Source organism: Lepidochelys olivacea (assembly GCF_965140295.1).
Source record: "Lepidochelys olivacea isolate rLepOli2 genome assembly, chromosome: 9".
Taxonomy (NCBI): domain Eukaryota; kingdom Metazoa; phylum Chordata; order Testudines; family Cheloniidae; genus Lepidochelys; species Lepidochelys olivacea.
The window spans coordinates 5,689,718-5,707,729 of NC_140419.1; the positions used below are offsets into that span (position 1 = coordinate 5,689,718).

The window sequence follows — 18,012 nt, forward strand, 5'->3', positions numbered from 1 at the left end:
GGCCCCGCGGGCCGGGCGCGCTCCTCGAGCGCGGGGCCTGCCCCTTTAAGAGCGGGCCCGTGGGGCGGGCGCGCGCAGGCCGGGGGGGCCGGAGCCGCCTGCGAGCGGGGACTGGAGGCTGCGGAGCAGCCGGCCCGGGGGTCCCGCTGCGGCCGGGGAGCTGCGCCGCCAGGGGGAGCGCGGGGGGACAGCTGTGGGGTGGGGGAGGGCCAGGGGGGCAGCAGTGGGGTGGGGGAGCCCTAGGGGGTGGGGGAGGACCAGGGGGGCAGCAGTGGGGTGAGGGAACCCCAGGGGGCAGCAGCAAGGCAGAGGAGCCCCAGGGGGTGGGGGAGCCGCAGGGGGGCAGCAGTGGGGTGGGGGAGCCCTAGGGGGTGGGGGAGGACCAGGGGGGCAGCAGTGGGGTGGGGGAACCCCAGGGGGCAGCAGTAAGGCAGAGGAGCCCCAGGGGGTGGGGGAGCCGCAGTAAGGTGGGGGAGCCCCAGGGGGTGCGGGAGCCGCAGGGGGGCAGCAGTGGGGTGGGTGGAGCCCTGCGGAGGGGAGGACCAGGGGGGCAGCAGTAAGGCAGAGGAGTCCCAGGGGACAGCAGTGGGGTGGGGGAGCCCCAGGGGGGCAGCAGTAAGGTAGGGGAGCCCCAGGGGGTGGGGGAGCCCCAGGGGGGCAGCAGTAAGGTAGGGGAGCCCCAGGGGGTGCGGGAGCCCCAGGGGGGCAGCAGTAAGGTAGGGGAGCCCCAGGGGGTGTGGGAGCAGGGGTGTGGGGGAAGTCTGAGGGGGGCAGGAAGCAGGGGGAGTCAGGAGCACAACAGCTGCACCATCAGGGGGCAGGGGGTGCGCGCAGGGGAGCAGTGGCACTGTCAGGAGTTGGGGCTGGGGTGGGGCGTTCAGGAGTCCGGAGGCCTGAGCTCAGCCGTGCAGGAGGCAGGGGTGAGCCCAGGGGTGCAGGAGTCAGGGGGGATTCTGGGCCTGGGGGAAGAGTATCAGGCAGCAGGGGGGACAAGGCCAGGGGTGCGGGAGCAGTGTGCGGCTGGGGGGGCCAGGCCAGGGGTGCGGGAGCAGTGGGCGGCTGGGGGGACCAGGCCAGGGGTGCGGGAGCAGTGGGCGGCTGGGGGGGCCAGGCCAGGGGTGCGGGAGCAGTGGGTAGCCAGAGAGGTGAAGCCAGGAGTGTGGGAACAGTGGGTGGCAGTGGGGACAAGGCCAATAGCGCAGGAGCAGTCGGTGACCAGAGAGTCTAGGCCGGGGGTGCGGGAGCAGCGGGCGGCCGTGGGGGAGAGGCCAGGGGTGCGGGAGGCAGTGGGAGGCAGGCCGGAGGTGCGGGAGAAGCGGGTGGCAGTGGGAGAGAGGCCGGGGGTGCGGGAGAAGCGGGTGGCAGTGAGAGAGAGGCTTGGGCTGCGGGTGGCCAGAGAGAAAAGGCCAGGAGTACGGGCACGGGTGGCAGCTAGGGTGAGGCCAAGTGTGCGGGTACGGGTGCCGGGGGGGGTGAGGCTGGGGTTACAGGAGGAGCATCTGGTAGAAGAGGGAAGCCTGGGAGTAAAGTATCAACCTCAGGAGGAGGGCACAGTGAGCTCAGGGGTGCAGGAGCGGGGTGTGGCCCTGGGAGCCCCCCAGGAGCAGGGTGTGGCCCTGGGAGCCCCCCAGGAGCAGGGTGTGGCCCTGGGAGCCCCCCAGGAGTGGGGAGAGGGCCCGTGGGTTCAGCACCAGCCTGAAGGGGAAGGGGAGGCGAGCCCAGGAGTGCAGGGGGGCCAGCAGGGAGAGCAGCAGGAGACAGGAGGGTTTGTCAGGGGCCTGCAGGAGGAAGGGGGCCTGAGGCCGGGCGTGCAGGAGGAGGTTCTCGGGCTGGGCGTGCAGGAGGAGGCCCTTGGGCGTGGGGTGCAAGAGCAGCCTCAGGAGCCTGAGTGGCTGAGCCCAGGTGTTCAGGAAGCCGGGAGGACCCTGGATGTACAGCAGCAGCCGCAGCGGGGGAGGCGGCGAGCAGCACAGGTGTAGGGCGTGAGAGGAGTGAGCCCAGGAGCCTAGCAGTGCCATCCCTTGCCAGCGAGCCTGGAGCTGAGCATCCCCCCATAGGAGGAGCCTGGAGGGGCGAATCCTGGAGAGTCCCAGCCGTAACGCCACTGCCAGCCTGGGTGGCCAGGAGTATAGGAGCAACACCACCCTCATCGTTCACGCACCGAGCCTGGGCACCAAACAGCAGCACCCTCCCATTGCTACACAGTGAGCTTTGCACTGTAAAGCTGCATGCAGTGCTCCTGGTCACATATGCCAACAACTGCTGGAGCATGCAGTGAATCTGGCAACATGGAGCAGCAGCATTTTACTAGCTTAGAGTATAGCAGAAGCAGCAACGCCTTCAGCGTGCAGTGAGCCTGGCAGCGTGCAGTGAGCCTGGCAGCGTGCAGTGAGCCTGGCAGCGTGCAGTGAGCCCGGCAGTGTCCTGCGCAGTGCTGTGCAGTGAGCCCGGCAGCGTCCAATACAGCAGCCTCGCCGCCAGCTTGGCCTTCCTGGAATTTAATAGCAGCAGTGCCTTTCCCGTGCAGTGAGCCTGGCAGTTTATACCCTCTCCAGCCTGGCAGCTTGGCAGTGCAGCAGCTGAGGAAGGAGGTGGCCCTGTGGGTACAGTGGCAGGGCCGCATCCAGCCCAGGAGTACGGCAGCGGTGAGAGACGGTGTGGAGTCTGGAGGGCAGGAACTGGAGGTAGAAACTGACAGGTAAGGGAATGCTGAAGACCTGTGTCCCCACAAATCTGCAGCACTCTCCCTTGTGTGTTCTCGTCACATGCCCAGGGGCCGCTTGTGGAAGGGGAGCATGCGCTCACGGGAAGTGTCTGGCCTAGGCAAATAAGCGCCTAGTGAATGGCTAGCATGTCTGTGTGCAGCACTGGCCTGTGCTGGAGGGAGTCAGGACAGCTCATCTGTGTGTCATAGGCCCCACACTACTGAATTCTCTTTTAGTTTGGGCAACAAGGAGCAGTTCAAGTCCTGCTACTGTGGATTTTGAGACTGTGGCATGCAGCACAATGACCCCTTGAGTGTGTTTCCCTTCAGACAAGGTTTCCTGTAGGTTCCCTCATAGCTGGTTTCCCTTGTCTGAGGGGAAATGGGCAGAGCTCAATTTTTCTCCCAGTTACTGTGGGCGGAAACTGATGACCTGCACACTGGAGCTGCCGCGGTGGAAAGGCTCAACAAGAAAGAGGCCCGGGGCTGTCACGATCTGGGCACTGAACGACACCCATATTTGTGGGAAGGCAGAGGCCCTTGGCTAGAATAAATACTGTGTGATTGCGAACTGCTCTATCACTGCATCCCTCCCTTGTATGCGCATGCAAACTGCTGCATCTGTGCCATGTCCATGCAGGAAACCTGCAGCCAGTGTCCTTCATGCAGCCTGACACTCCTGTCCAAAGCTCAGAAAGGCTACCAGGCACCGAGCCAGATGGCATGAAACGTGATGGGCCACTGACCAGGCCCCATTGGGAAGCCCGGTCCCCCTCCCACTCTGGTGCACCATCCCTCGGACAGGAGAGGGTGCTGAGATTTCTGTCGGGCTGATCCAGAACCCAGCTTGAGGATCCCTCTTACCTAGCAGCCCCTGGCTAGTGGCTGTTTGACAAATTTGAAATCCTTCCAGCCCCACACTGGCAACTAGAAGGGGAAGGAGGGGCGTCTCAATCCCACCCAGGCTGTTCTGACCCTCCTCTGGCCTCTGTTGCTAAGGCCCTCCTCCCCTGTGGCTACCGCGACTCCAGTGCCTGAATCGGCTGGGATTTGTGCAATGTCATGGCTGCCCTGGGGATTCTGAACAGTAGGTGCAAAACTGACTGGAGTTGGGTTAATTTCACACTGCCCCTGCTTGGCAAAACTCTGAGCTGCACTGGAGCTGTCTGTCTGCAGACTCAGGCAGATGATGCGGTATCAGGCTCGGATCTGGGCCATGCTGGGGTGGCATCCTCTGCCATAGAGGCTAGAGACCCTTTCAAAAATCAAAACTTAAACCCTGCTGAAACTGCTAGCTGGACCTTCCTGCTTCCCCAGGACAAACTGCTAGCTGAGAGGTTTCAGAGTAACAGCCGTGTTAGTCTGTATTCGCAAAAAGAAAAGGAGTACTTGTGGCACCTTAGAGACTAACCAATTTATTTGAGCATGAGCTTTCGTGAGCTACAGTGGCTCACGAAAGCTCATGCTCAAATAAATTGGTTAGTCTCTAAGGTGCCACAAGTCCTCCTTTTCTTTTTGCTAGCTGAGAGGGCAGGAAGGTTGCTGCGGGAGAAGATGTTGTGTAGGAAGCTGCTCTGGGGCACTTGTCTATGTCACCGTCTCAGGGAAAGGGTTAACCCCAGCCCCAGACTGAATTGCCTTTGACACCGTTGTGTGACTCCCTTGACTTCTCAGATACTTGGGGCCATGTTGTGCAGACAGACAGGGCAGTTCTTCCCTGGGCTACTGCAGACGCACATTTACCCTCCCCACGTGCTCCTTCTCCCCAGTGCTCTGAGCCACCCGTTGGACAAAACCCTTCCTCTGTGGTAGGGAGAGGCCCTGCTGCTTTCCCTGGGTACTGCTCTATGGGAGGGCCAGGTGGGGCATGCCTCCTCTTCCCAGTGGCTGTAGGACCTCCAGCTGTCTCCCTGAAGTGCCCCCAGAGGACTCACAAATAACTCGTCCCAAGGGCTGAAATAACAGCAGTAGCCAGCCCACCTGAGAGCTGGGGGACTCGGGGGCTGGCTGTACCACAGCAGAGGTGCTCAGGCTGTGGGGTCAAGCAGCAAGGGAGCTGGGTCAGAAGGCGGGGAGGGGGACTGCATTCCCGACTCCAGAGGGCGTAGAGCAGAATTTCAGAGAGACACTATCCGCATATCCCAAAGCAGAATTTCTTTGCCTCTCTTCTCCTGTTCCTACTAATACGGCTACTGATCGGGCCATGCTGGCCCGGCTTGCTGCTTCCCTTTTACCAACCCCATGGGGAAACACTCTTGCGAACATTTCTCCTCTGACTGGGTTTGGCAGATCCCTTAGGTGTTGGGGGACTCGGGACTCCTGGGTTCCCTCCCCAGCTCTGCCGCTAGCTTGGGCAAGTCCTTGATCTGCTCAGAGGTTCAATTCACTCACCTGTGAAACAGGGATGATCATTTCTGCCACTTAGGTGTGTGCAGATGGCACGCACAGTGCAAGTGTTAACTACGTATAATTACCGTGCTGGCAGAGTGGCTGGAACATTGCTGAAGCAGACAGCTAGGGGGCTGATGATTGTCATGGTGGTGCTGGCTGCAGGTTGGGTCCCTGAAGCTCAAGGGTGTTTAGACCCGCACTTGTGTTGGGGGCCTGTCCCCCTCGGGTGCCTCTGATCTGGGTTAATCTCCCCTGCAGGGCTCTGCTTTTCCCACTTGCTTCCAAGAGGTCACTGTTCTTATCACGCCGAGCTCGATGCCAGCGCTGGGACTGAAAATACCATGGGCTGCACCTCCAGCAGCCCCACTGCGAGCAGCCTCTCCTAGCTGGCTCAGCCCTCCCTCCTCTCAGCTCTGGCATGGGTACTGCTCAGCTCCCACTGAAATCCGAGGGAGCTGCTGACCCCAGCTTGTCTGGTGTCTGGCCAGCGCAGTGCAGACCTGGACCCATCCCGCCCTTGGCCCCTCCGCTGAGGCTGCCAGTGAGGGGCTGCTGGTAGTGTGGACACCTGCCTGCTAGGAACAGCTGGAGGCTAGGTTGCTTCACAGAGGGGGGTGGACAGCCAGAGCTGCTAGCCTGGGCTGCATTCAGGTCAGCACCAGGTTCTGTGACCTGGTACCGATCCCTCGAGCTGCCCAGGCCTCACTGGCCTGGGTCTCGATAGCGCCGTGCTTTGGGCCGGGACTGGGGAGCGGGCTCTGGGTGCATGGCAAGGCGGGCAGGGGATTGTGGGTAAGGCTCCGGGCTGGCGCGCTGCCCGTCTCTGTGATTTCCCCTCTCTCTGGCTCCTCGGCAGCTGGCAGCTCTGTGGCTGCGCCCAGGGTGCTGCGTGTGGGTGTCGGGCTGAGTGACTCAGTCTGCGAGTGGAAACCCTGCGAGCGCTTTGCCCATCCTGGGAAAGGCAGCTGGGTCCCCGGGCCTGCGTGTGCACCTCGGTGTGCGGGGACTGGACCAGGAGAGCCAGACACCCAGAACATCCTGCCAAAACAGAGGCTGGCTGCTCCTGTGCAGCTGCTCCCAGCCCATTGCTGTGAGGCCCCACAGTGGAGAACGGCTCCCACAGCAGGGCCATAAATCCTCGCCTGCTGCCAGGCTGTGTTAGCTTCCAGGTGGGGTGCAGCTCTGGCTGGCCACCAGGCTGGCTCTCGCCAGGGTCCTCCTCCTGGGGAAGCCCTTGGGAGGGGTGGGGACTTGCTCACTGGCTCTCAGGTGCCCTGTGGCAGGCACCATGCCTCGGGCAAGACGGCAGCACCCTCAGCTAATGGGGATCCAGCCAGGATGCTCCATTCTGCATCCCTCCGTGTCCCCCGCCAGCTTCACTGGGAGGAGCTATTTGCTTCCTGTTATGAACTGCTGCGCAGTGTTGCTGGGTGGCCAGTAAACAGCTGCGCATTCCACCCCAGAGGTGGCTGCATGTCTGGTGAGTGAAGCAATTTGTAGCGTGTACAGCGTGTTGGAATCTGGCTGGAAGGAACCTTACAGACTCTGCTCGCTCCTGTAGAGTGGAGGAGTCCAGCGGGGAGAGGGAAGGATGGAGGGGGCGCTCATTGGCTGTGTTGCATTCTCCTGCCTGGTTCTCTTGACTTTGCTGGTAATTAACTGTGCTCTTGGCCTCTTCCATAGCAGGATCGCCTTGCCCTGCAGCTGGGACCTCACCGGGCCTTGCTCCCAGTCAACCTGGCAAGGGCAGGGTGGCTTAGATCCCCTGCAATGAACTGGTGAGAGAGAGGGAATGTCCGTGTCCATGACCACTGCTGGCCTGCCCCATCCTGCTCCTGCGGGACTCCTTGTGAGGAAGGGACATTTCCATGCACTGGGGTGGGAGCAGGATCTGGCCCTGCTTCCCCTGTGGGCCCCACAGGGGCAGCAGTCCTGCAGCTGTGCTCAAGCTGTGCTGTGCACCGGAGGTTGGCTGAGCACCCTGAGCACAGTCCTGGCAGCCAGAAGCTCTCGAGTTCCGTCCTGTCTCTGCCACAGACTCCCTCCGTCAAGTCGCTGCCTGCGCGTGCTTCAGTTTCCCGCCTGTAGCAGGGTGATCCTGGGGCTGTGTACTTGTCGGGTGCTGAGCGCGTTAATCAGTGGCTATGCCAGTGCCATTAGCGCAGGGAGCTCCGTCTCAGGCCTGCTCCCGCTCCCGCTGAAGCCAGAGCTTGCCTCTGGATCAGTCTCTGAAATAGCAGCCAGCCCTGAGCAGGCCCAGCCGCTGCTGCTCGTCCGCCCTCGGCGTTCCTTTGAGAGAAGGGTGCTGCTGGCTCCTGTGAGTGCTGGAGCAGAGCTCAGACACCACGGCACTGTCTTGGCCCCAAGCTTTCCATTCCCCTGCTGTGCAGGAAGGCCTGGATTTGGGCTTAGGTTAGAGGAGATAAAGGAGCCTGTTTATAGCCCTCGGGCTCAGCCAGTCACCTGTCTTCTGCCCCGGATAGCTCCTCTGTGCCTCTTGGCGTGGGGAGAAGAGTCCAGTGTCCACTTTACAATCCAGGCTCGGAGAGGCTGATTCAGGGGTCTGAGCTAGGTTCTGCACAGCTGTGCAGCTTCCTGTGGTGGGCTGATAGGAAACACAGGGTAGGCATAAATGGTCAGCTCTCAGAATGGAGAGAGGTAAATGGTGGTGTCCCCCAGGGGTCTCTTCTGGGACCGGTCCTATTGAACATATTCATAAATGATCTGGAAAAAGGGGTAAACAGTGAGGTAGCAAAATTTGCAGATGATACAAAATTACTAAAGATAGTTAAGTCCCAGGCAGACTGTGAAGAGCTACAAAGGGATCTCTCAAAACTGGGTGATTGGGCAACAAAATGGCAGATGAAATTCAATGTTGATAAATGCAAAGTAATGCACATTGAAAAGCATAATCCCAACTATACATATAAAATGATGGGGTCTAAATTAGCTGTTACCACTTAAAAAAGAGATCTTGGCATCATTGTGGATAGTCTCTGAAAATATCCACTCAGTGTGCAGCGGCAGTCAAAAAAGCGAACAGAATGCTGGGAATCATTAAGAAAGGGATAGATAATAGGACAGAAAATATCATGTTGCCTCTATATAAATCCATGGTACGCCCACATCTTGAATACTGCGTGCAGATGTGGTCGCCCCATCTCAAAAAAGATATACTGGAATTGGAAAAGGTTCAGAAAGGAGCAACAAAAATGATTAGGGATGTGGAACAGCTTCCGTATGAGGAGAGATTAATAGGACTGGGACTTTTCAGTTTGGAAAAGAGACGGCTAAGGAGAGAGATGATATAAGTCTATAAAATCATGACTGGTGTAGAGAAAGTAAATAAGGAAGTGTTATTTACTCCTCATAACACAAGAACTAGGGGTCACCCAATGAAGTTAATAGGCAGCAGGTTAAAAACAAACAAAAGGAAGCATTTCTTCACACAATGCACAGTCAGCCTGTGGAACTCATTGCCAGGGGATGTTGTGAAGGTCAAAAGTACACAAAAGCTTATGCTCAAATAAATTTGTTCGTCTCTAAGGTGCCACAAGTCCTCCTTTTCTTTTTGGGCTCAAAAAAGGATTAGATAAATTCACGGAGGAAAGGTCCGTCAAGGTCTATTAGCCAGGATGGGCAGGGATGGAACAACATGCTCTGAGTGTCCCTAGCCTCTGTTGGCCAGAAGCTGGGAGTGGCGCCACGTCCTGCGGCTCCCATTGGCTGGGAGCGGCGAACCGCAGCCACAGGGAGCTGAGGGGCTCCCTGCCTGCAGACGCTCCTGGTAAACAAAATGTCCCAACCCGCCAGCGGCTTACCCTGACAGGCCGGTGTGGTCAATAGCTACCGGTGTGGTGCTCTGCTCTTGTTCGATGATGATGATGATCGGCCGTGTGCGTGTTTCCTTTGTGTGCTGCCCCGGCTCTGCGCAGATCGCTGGCACAGCAGACCCCAAGAGAACCCCCAAAGACCACAGACTCCAGTAAGGTACGAAGGCACCCGACCAGATTTATTGTCAAACGAAGCACAGTAATAGTTCCCTATAGACTCTACCGGACATACTATGAATATGTGCCCCCGGCAACGGACACAGCTCAGTCAGTGGCGGGACACTCCACTGCCCCCTAGGCTGGATGACGATGTGCCCTTCCAGACCCATTCTTCTACAGGTGCAGAACAGATTACTCATCCCTCCTGACGTATTGAGGTGCAGCCCCTTTATTCTCCCCTCTTACATGTTGGTTCAAACAAATATATCCAACATGTTGTCCTTTTGACCACGTCTTTAAGATGCACCTGCCTGTTCCTTGTTATCTCTGAGGAGTGTTCTGATGCCATCTTGGCACAAGTTCCTCTTATTAGCACTTGTGTGGATGCACCTGCTTCTAGCAGCCCTCTTCTTGCCAACTTCTGTGAGTGGGGCCTGCCTCTGGCTCACAGCCCAGCCTTTGCTTTGCAATGCCTGCAAGTACTTTGGTTTAGGCTTCAGGCCTCAGACTGGGCCTCTGAAACAAGAGTTTGTTTCAGGGCCTCATCTTACTACAGCTGGGAGCCAAAGTTTGCCGACCCATTTATTGATGTCAATACTGCAGCCTTTTAAAGTTGCAAAGGCTTTGTTTAGTGGACCAGGTTGGCTTGAAAGGAAGACTAAAAGAGCAGTGCTGCAGATCTGCATGACATTTCACCCATGCGTTCCGCAAAATGCTCTGCCTTACCAGCCAATCAGAAAAATACAATGAACGATAGTACTGTAGCATTGGTGTCAGTCCGCTGCTGTGTAATTTGATCTCTTCATGCATTTCTACCAAAGGACCTCATAAGTCTTGAGCCAATATGAAACTATAACGTGCAGAATCGATGGAATCTCTAATAAAATTGAAATAGCCTGTTATCCCCACAGACATGCCAATCTACAGGGCTGCTTTGAAATAAACAAAGAACGATAATAATTTGACACTGGTAAAACAGGTGACATTCCTATATAAAGTCCTACAAAATCTATAGCTACAATAACAATAATCTATTTTCATACTAGTATTTAAAATGAACGGTGAAATCAAAAGAAAAAGGTCTGCTTATGATGCAGCGTTCAAACTTAAAGTTGTTGAATATGCAGATGCAAACAACAATTGCTCCGCTGCTCGTGAATTCTGAATCCCTGAGAAGCAAGTAAGAGAATGGCGAAAAAATAAAACAAAGACATGCCAAGAAGCAAGAAAAAATGACCAACGAGGTGCGCTTCATTTCCTGAGCTGGAGAAAGATCTAATTGGGATGTTGAATGTTGACAAGATGGGTACATTGTCACGAGAACTGGAATTCATCTGCGTGCTCTGCAAATGTCGAAAGATGACAAATACAAGTCAGTAAAGCCATCAATGTTTGTCGCATCAGCGGGTTGGTGTACTCGCTTCATGAACCATCATAGTCTCCGTCTTCATCAGCGAACATGATAGCGCAAAAGCTGCTGAGAGATCTGGAAGAAAAAATAGAATCTTTCCAAAGGCTTATTATAAAATATCGAAAGGAATATGCATTTGAACTGTAACAAATAGGAAATATGGGTGACACACCGATGACATTCGATCTCCCGAGCAACAGACCGGTAACTGGTGTTGGTGGAAAAAACAGTTTTAATTAAAACCACTGGCCATGAAAAAATCCATTTTACCGTGGTTTTATCGTGTTTGGCAAACTGATCAAAAGCTTCCTCCTGTTTTTATTTTTAAAAGAAAAAACTTGCCTAAAAACATGAAATTTCCTGCTGGTGTCATCGTACGAGCACACGAAAAGGGATGGATGGATGAAAGTGGGACTATTGAATGGCTGGAAAAAGTGTGGAATAAGAGACCAGGAGCACTTTTCAAGAAACCTGCTATGCTCGTTTGGGACATGTTCAGGGTACACAAGACGAATGAGGTGAAAAATGTGGCCAAAAATATGAAAACTACTTTGGCTGTAATACCTGGAGGCTTAACTTCAATTCTACAACTGCTTGATGTCTGCCCGAACAAACCCTTTAAAGACAGGCTATGCAAAATGTGGTCTGAATGGATGTGCTCAGGCATGGCGAAGTTGACAAAAGGTGGGAATCTTATGAAACCTGAAAGCAATCTGGTCTCCCAGTGGATCAAGGACGCATGGGTGTCCATTCCCTCGGAAATGATAGAAAAATCATTTCGGAAATGCTGTATGAGCAATGTACTCAACGGGTCAGAAGATGATGCCATAATTTAATGATGACACAACAGAGGCTGATGATGAGAAGGAATCTGAGTCTGAAGACGACACTGCCGACATCTGCAATGAAAATACAGGTGCAGCTGTGACTGAAGCTGAGTTTAATGAACTGTTTGGTGAATCAGAGACTGATTCAGACTTTCAAGGATTTTAAGACTTTTTAAAGTCTCGTATTGTTCTAAGTTACTTGTTTTAAATATCCATTTACTGATTTTAAATATTGACTGTAATTTTGAAGGTGAATACATATTTGTTCAGTTGTTATAACAGGTTTTCTGTTAGATTACATTAAAATAATTCTAGCAAAACTTTTGAGTGTTTCTTGTGATGCCAGCTTTTAAAATATAGCAGGGGTTGGAAAATGTTGGCTCCCGGCCTGTCAGGGTAAGCCGCTGGCAGGTCGGGACGTTTTGTTTACTTGGAGCGTCTGCAGGCACGGAGCCCCTCAGCTCCCTGTGGCCGCGGTTTGCTGTTGCCAGCCAATGGGAGCTGCGGGAAGTGGCTGGGGACGGCATTGGCTGGGGATGGCAAACCGCGGTCCCTGGGAGCTGAGGGGATCCGTGCCTGTGAACACTCCAGGTAAACAAAACGTCTCGACCCGCCAGCGGCTTACCCTGATGGTCCGGGAGCCGAAGTTTGCCAATCCCTGAAATATAGGGTCGGCTTATGAAAGGGTCATACAGTTTTTACTATCTTTACCTATCCATCTTGGGGGGTCGGTTTATAGGTGAACAGGCTAATGAACGAGTGTATATGGTAGATAAATTCATGAAGGATAGGTCCATCGATGGCTATTAACCAGGATGGGCAGGGATGGTATCCCTAGCCTCTGTTTGCCAGAGGCTGGGAATGAGCGACAGGGGATGGATCACTTGCTGATTAGCTGTTCTGTTCATTCCCTCTGGGGCACCTGGCCCTGGCCACTGTTGCAAGACAGGATACTGGGCTAGATGGACCTTTGGTCTGACCCAGTGTGACTGTTCCTATGCTGCTCCTGCGTGTGTATTACTGTAGGGTTGCTTGGAAGCTCTTGCTGGGCTGCTCTCGCTGCTTGCTAGCATTGCTCCCAAGGCAGCTCTGTGCACGCGGGCTTACTGGGGGCTGCCCAGGATTGTTGTGAGTTCATCGGGGAGTTATTGCCGGGCTGTTTGGCAGGCCTGAGCTGGGGGGCATGTCTAGCTGCATTGATTTGATGAGTTAGTCTTTCTGGAGCTGTCTAGTGGGTGTGCACCGCTTGTGCAATGGTGTGTGTGGGGTGTGTGCGCACTAGTGCAATGGCATGCACGGTGTGAGCACACGCGGCTGTCCGTACGTGTGCGTTGCTTGTCCAGTGGTGTGTGTGCTACTTGCGCAATGGCATGCGGGGTGTGCATGCATTTCTCGTGCAATGGGGTGTGGGGTGCATGTACACACCTGCACGCTGCTTGTGCAGTGGCATGTGGGGTGTGTGCACACGGCTTGTGCAAGTGTGTGTGTGAGTGTGCACGTACGCATGCACGCTGCTGACACACCCCTGGCTGGTCGCGTTCAAGGTTCCAGCAAGGTTATTTTCAAAAGCTGTGTCCTGTTGTGACTGCACTATTGAAAATCATTCACTGGCCAGATCAGGGAGTTAGAGGGAAACAGCCTCTGTTTTGCTTTGCAAGGGGTTTGTTTTGTTCTAGAGAGTAACACTCTTTGTAGCTTTTGTCGCACACAAAGGGCTCCTTGCATCGCTTCTTCCCCCCAGCTCCATGTGTGCCACCTCCCATCCCCCTCTATTTCAGGGACTCCCTCAGGCCCCACATTCCTCTTTCATGCCAGGGGTTGTGCCCCCGAGTCTCCCCTCCATTCCTGTTCCACATACCAGGGTCCCCTGGTCTGCCCCCGGGTCATGGGCTCTATGTTGCCTTCATTCCCTCCTCTGTTACATGTCCGGGGCTCTGTCTACCTCATGTCCCCTATTCACCCCCCTCCTTCAACATTAGTTCTTTCCTTCCTTTCTGGAAGTTACATCACTCAGGATGTCAAGAGTTTCACTCTGTGGACAAGATCAGCAGAGCTGAGTTTGGGGAGAAGAATGTTATGCGGGAAGGCGTTAATGGCAACCAGCCACTAACTGGTGCTTTGAACTGTAGACAGTTAGAGGGGGTTGAAGCTGAGGGGCGTGTTAACCGGGTGACCAGGGCTCTGTGCATCCCCACTTCCCTGTCTAGCTTTCCAATTCCCCCCCCCTTCTCTGCAGATCGGGGGAGTTCTGCCCCTTGATGCCTGGAACGTGCCGGGGCGTTTTGGAGTCAGTCGGTTGCTGCGTTCCAGCATTAAGGCATTGCAGAGAAACTCCACTGCGTGCAGGCTGGACTCAAGCACCTGCGTGCGAATTGAAATGTTTCCCCTGACCCTTAGAAACAGAGAGGCCCTATCTGAATGTGGGGAGCTGGAGACTGGAACCACCAGCTCCCTGCCTGGTGCCTAAGGGCATCTCTGCAAAGGCTGGGGAGAGGAGGGGCCAGGTCAATGCTTTCTGTAAGGTCTGCTCTAGCCCAGCTGCAAGCGACTGCACTGGCTGCAGGAGTGGCTGGGGGAGCCTCTGGTCTGTGCCACGCAGCTTGTCAGACTATAGGATCGTAAAGGTCCCGTCTGCTGGCCTGAGACTGACTCATTTATACACGGAAGGAAGGAAGTGACTTTTTCTGGGATTTGGCTTGTTTCAGTGGAGTTGTGTAGCCATTGCAATGTGAAGCCCCAAAGCCGAGGGCCGGGTGAGAAGCCAAGGGATCACGCGGGGAAATGACTGTCGGTGGGGTTCAGGGCACTTGGAGCCTACAGCTGGATAACCATATCGCTAATGTAGGGGAGTTCAGCAAGCTAAGGTATGGGTGAGCAAGCCCCATGCTTCAGGACCAGTGGGTGCAGGGTTCAGGAATCCTGCCCCTTTGTACAGCCTTGCACAATTGTCCTGCTTCACCATGAGCCTGTTTTCCCACCCCTGGAGCGTGTGTTGCTGGCAGCAGGTCAGGTGATCCAGTGCTCTGACTGGTCTGGCAAACCCTGCATGCCTAGGGCACTCTGGCTGCCAGAGGAGAGATGTGCTTGTCATGCAACTGACTGCCCAGCAGTCTTCCCCCCACCCCCCTCCATTCCCACCTGAGACTTCCCCTCTCTTCCTGGAGATGGCCCTCATAGGTGTCCTGTCACATGGTGTGCTGGCAGGTGCTAAGTGCCCTCGCTCCTCAGGGAAGCTGCTGGGACTCGAAGGCACCCGGCACCTTGCAGGATCAGAGGGCATAAGAACGGCCATGCTGGGTCAGATCAACCGTCTTTCCAGCCTGGCACCCTGTCTCTGACGGGGACCGGGACCACATGCTTCAGCGGGGATGAACAGAACAGGGCAAGCGAGTGATCCAGTCCCAGCTTCTGGCCGACTGCGGCTTAGGGACATGGGGTTGTGTCCCGGACCATCTCTGCTGACAGCCATGCATGGACCGCCATGTGCAGCTGGCGGGCTGTGAAGGGCCAGCTGTGGAGGTTACTCTCTTGAGGCAAGCCTGGGGAGGTTTGTAGCCCCCTGTGGGCTCTGGGTTTGTCTCTCTCCCTCGTGGCCTTTTGCACCTCTGCCCTTCACACAACGATCTCCGCAGAAAGCTCCTTTGTGGCTCTGTCTCCCGGGGCTGGAGCAGAGACAAAGGGGCCCTTCTCCCCCTGGCAGCGAGTGGGAAGCGAAGCAGGCGCGGTCTGGCCCCTGCTCCCCTGGAACAGCCCTGGCAGAGGGGCTGGCAGGGGACTGAGAAGGCAGCTTGGGGCTGGTGGTGGTCCAGATGTGGCTGGTGGCATGCCAGATGTTGGCATTCTAGGCTGGGGTGGGGTGGCCATTCCACATGCGCCATAGGATGCATCTGCTCCCAGGAGCAGCCCCGGCATGCTGCTTCCGGCACAGAGGCCTCCCCTGCGCTCTGGTCTCTGTTCATTCCCTGGCCTTCCTAGCTCTTGACTCCTGGTCCCCTGTGGTGCCCATTTGATCCCCTCCCCAGGGGCCCTGCTGTGCCAAAGTGTCCTTTGCCCTCTAGTGCTGCTGAGGGCAGCTGCCTGCCCAGGGGGTTTTGTCTCTCTGCTCCCCAAAGGTTCCACTTTTGGGCTGTGGAGGAGGAAGCATCTCCCACCTGCGGCCCCAGAGGACCTAGCTGGCAAAGCCCTCTGCACCGCCCAGCTTGTCGGGGTGCTGGGAGTGTCCCCCACAGCTGGGCGCTCCCCCTTGGCAGCTGGCAGCCATTTGTGGGTGCCAATGTGCGGTGGTCACTAGTCTGTGACCAGCTGGGCTGAGAGCCACCAAGCGCCGTCCATGCTAGCGTCGCCGGGCTGGCAGGCCACAGCAGCTTTGGGGCATGCCTGGCCCAGGCTAATTTGAACAGGCAGCTGGGAGGTGAGGGGACCAGAGCCAAGCCATGCCAGTGAACCCACCGGTGCCCATTGTGCCATGTGAACTGCTGGGGGGGAGGGAGTATATGTGGGTCTCTGCCTGGGCCCACTGTCCCGCCTCGTCTAGGAGGGGAGTGCGCGTCCCCCAGTGGGCATGGCTGACTGGGGTGAAGGCCAGACTTGGGCTCTCTGTGACCCTGAGCAGGTCCCTGCCCCTCCCTGTGCTCGGTGGGGGAGAGGCCGGTCAGTGCCCAGGCCGCAGGCGCTCTAGGGGCCGGTTGCCAGCTGTACAGTAGTGGGGATGCTACACGGGCACCGTCTCCCAGTGTCAGTGGGGCCGCAGGCTCCAGCCAGGTGGGGAACACGCGTAGTTGGAGCAGTGGAGGGGCTCAGGCAGTACCATGGGGTGGGGGGGGAGAGGGAATGCTGTAGATGGGACCTAGCGGGGCTTTTCCCTCTCCAGCACGTCCAGGGATGGTGAGAGAACAGACGCCGGGGGCTGTGATCATCCCTTAGAACCCCCCTGCTCCCCCATTTCCAGGTGTGGCACATCCCTCCCCCTCCCCCCACCGGGCCGCCAGGTGCACTCCCCCTCCAGTGCGAGGTGGCTGAGCGCCATGCAGCTGCGGCGTGGGCAGGAAGCCGGGGACGTGGGCTGTTGGTGCTGCGGAGCCGTTGGGCAGGTCGGCTGGTGCAGGAGCAGGTCTGAACTCCCCTGGGTGGGCGGAGAGGGGAGCTGGGGGGTTTGGTGGGTGGAGTCTGTGCTGGTCACTCGCTCATGGCTCCCCCAGCCTGGCCTTGGGCTGCAGGGTGCTGCGTGGGCTGGGTTGCTCCCCAGTGCTGCCGGGGCCAGGGGGTGTAGCAACTTCCACTCCCCTCCCTTGGGCATAGCCCTGTGGGTGCCCACGGGAGCCCCTGCACTGCCTGGCTTGTTGGGGGGCAGGGGGAGCCACCCCCCCAGCCCTCTCCATACCCACCGAGCTGAGACACCACAACCCCCTTCCTGGCATGTTCCAGGGTCATTTGGGTGGCTGCTGACGTGATAGCGGAAGCCATGGCTGCGGGGACTGGGTGGGAGAAGGCTGGAGGGATCTTCTGGCTTCCTGCTGAATGGGCCCTGGCCTTGGGCTGGCCGTGGGAGAGCCGGATGCAAGGCTCTGCCCTGAACACCCTGACGCTCCCGCTGTGGCTGGTGGGAATGGGCAGATTAGAGCTGCTGGGGAACAGATACCTGCCAGGGTGAGGCTGTGCCCGCCGAACCAGCCTTCTGCCCTCGGGGTCCCCCACCAGCCTGGGGTACTGGAGGGGGCTCTGGGATTCTCTGCTGCTTGGCAGGCCCAGAGTACATGGCTCTCCTGGGCTGGGCTGCAGCTGGAACTGCTGGGAAGGGAAGTGAGTGGAACTGGGGTAAGGGCACTTGGGGCATGGTGAGATGGGGGGCAGTGCCATGAAGCATGGTCAGGGTCCCCTCCGGGGGTGCTGCATTCGTCTGGCACCTGGCTGTGCACTCCTGGCCCACTCCAAGGCAAGCCTTATCTGTCCGGTCCCCTCTGCCCCCCTGCAGCCACCTGTGTCTCCAAGACAGTGGGTGGTGTGGGTGGCAACTGCCTTCTAGCGGCAGGGTCGGGGGTGAGGATACATACCCTGCCCTGCAGCTTGTGCCCTGGGACGGAGACCTGTGGCTTAGCGCCCAAGGCCCTGGCTTACATGTGATGTTGCTGGTACCCCCAGTGTCCATGTGTGCTGCATGGGGGGGCAGTTGGATGGTGGGTTTGAGGCTCTTGTGTCACCATTGGGGCTTGTCCCCCAGCAGCCATATCCCTAGGGCTCTCTGTCTGGATGCCCTGAACAGCACGTGACAGTGCCCTGGCCCACATGATCCCCGACCCCTTCCAAGGCCCTGTGTGCATCCAGCCCGGAACCACCAACAGTGGGCCCATGGTCCTGACTGCCTAGGGTTACACTGTCCCTTTAAGAGCCTTAATTGCTGAGCAGATGTGCACTGAGCTGGGGCCTTTCATCTCCACCCTCTGCAGCTTCATTTCCTTTCCTCTGGCCCCTCTCAGGCTCCTGTGGGTGGGGCCTCCTGCCTGGGGGATGGGTGAATAGCCAGGGGCCACCCCTGTGTAAATGCACCCAGAGGCATTTGGATCCCAGCTGGTACCAGTCAGAAACCTTGGGTTGATCCTGCCCTGGGAGAGGGAAGGAAGGAGGCCCGGTGGGGAGGGGACTGGGGTGTTCCCTGCTCCACCCTGTGGGACCTGGGCTGAGCCGTGCAGC

At 57.2% G+C, this 18,012-nt stretch overlaps 1 protein-coding gene across 4 annotated transcripts in view; it reads left to right on the plus strand.

Annotated features, from left to right (window-relative positions):
- The first annotated feature begins 1,316 nt into the window (after positions 1–1,316).
- TNK2 (tyrosine kinase non receptor 2) overlaps positions 1,317–18,012 on the plus strand; it is a 78,137-nt gene continuing 61,441 nt past the window's right edge. Inside the window, exon 1 of one of the 4 annotated variants that reach the window (XM_084638973.1) lies at positions 1,317–2,698. The gene's annotated coding sequence lies outside the window, so the exon portion shown is untranslated. The remainder of the gene's footprint in view (positions 2,699–18,012) is intronic. The other 3 variants (XM_084638975.1, XM_084638966.1, XM_084638969.1) reach the window with 3 other exon arrangements.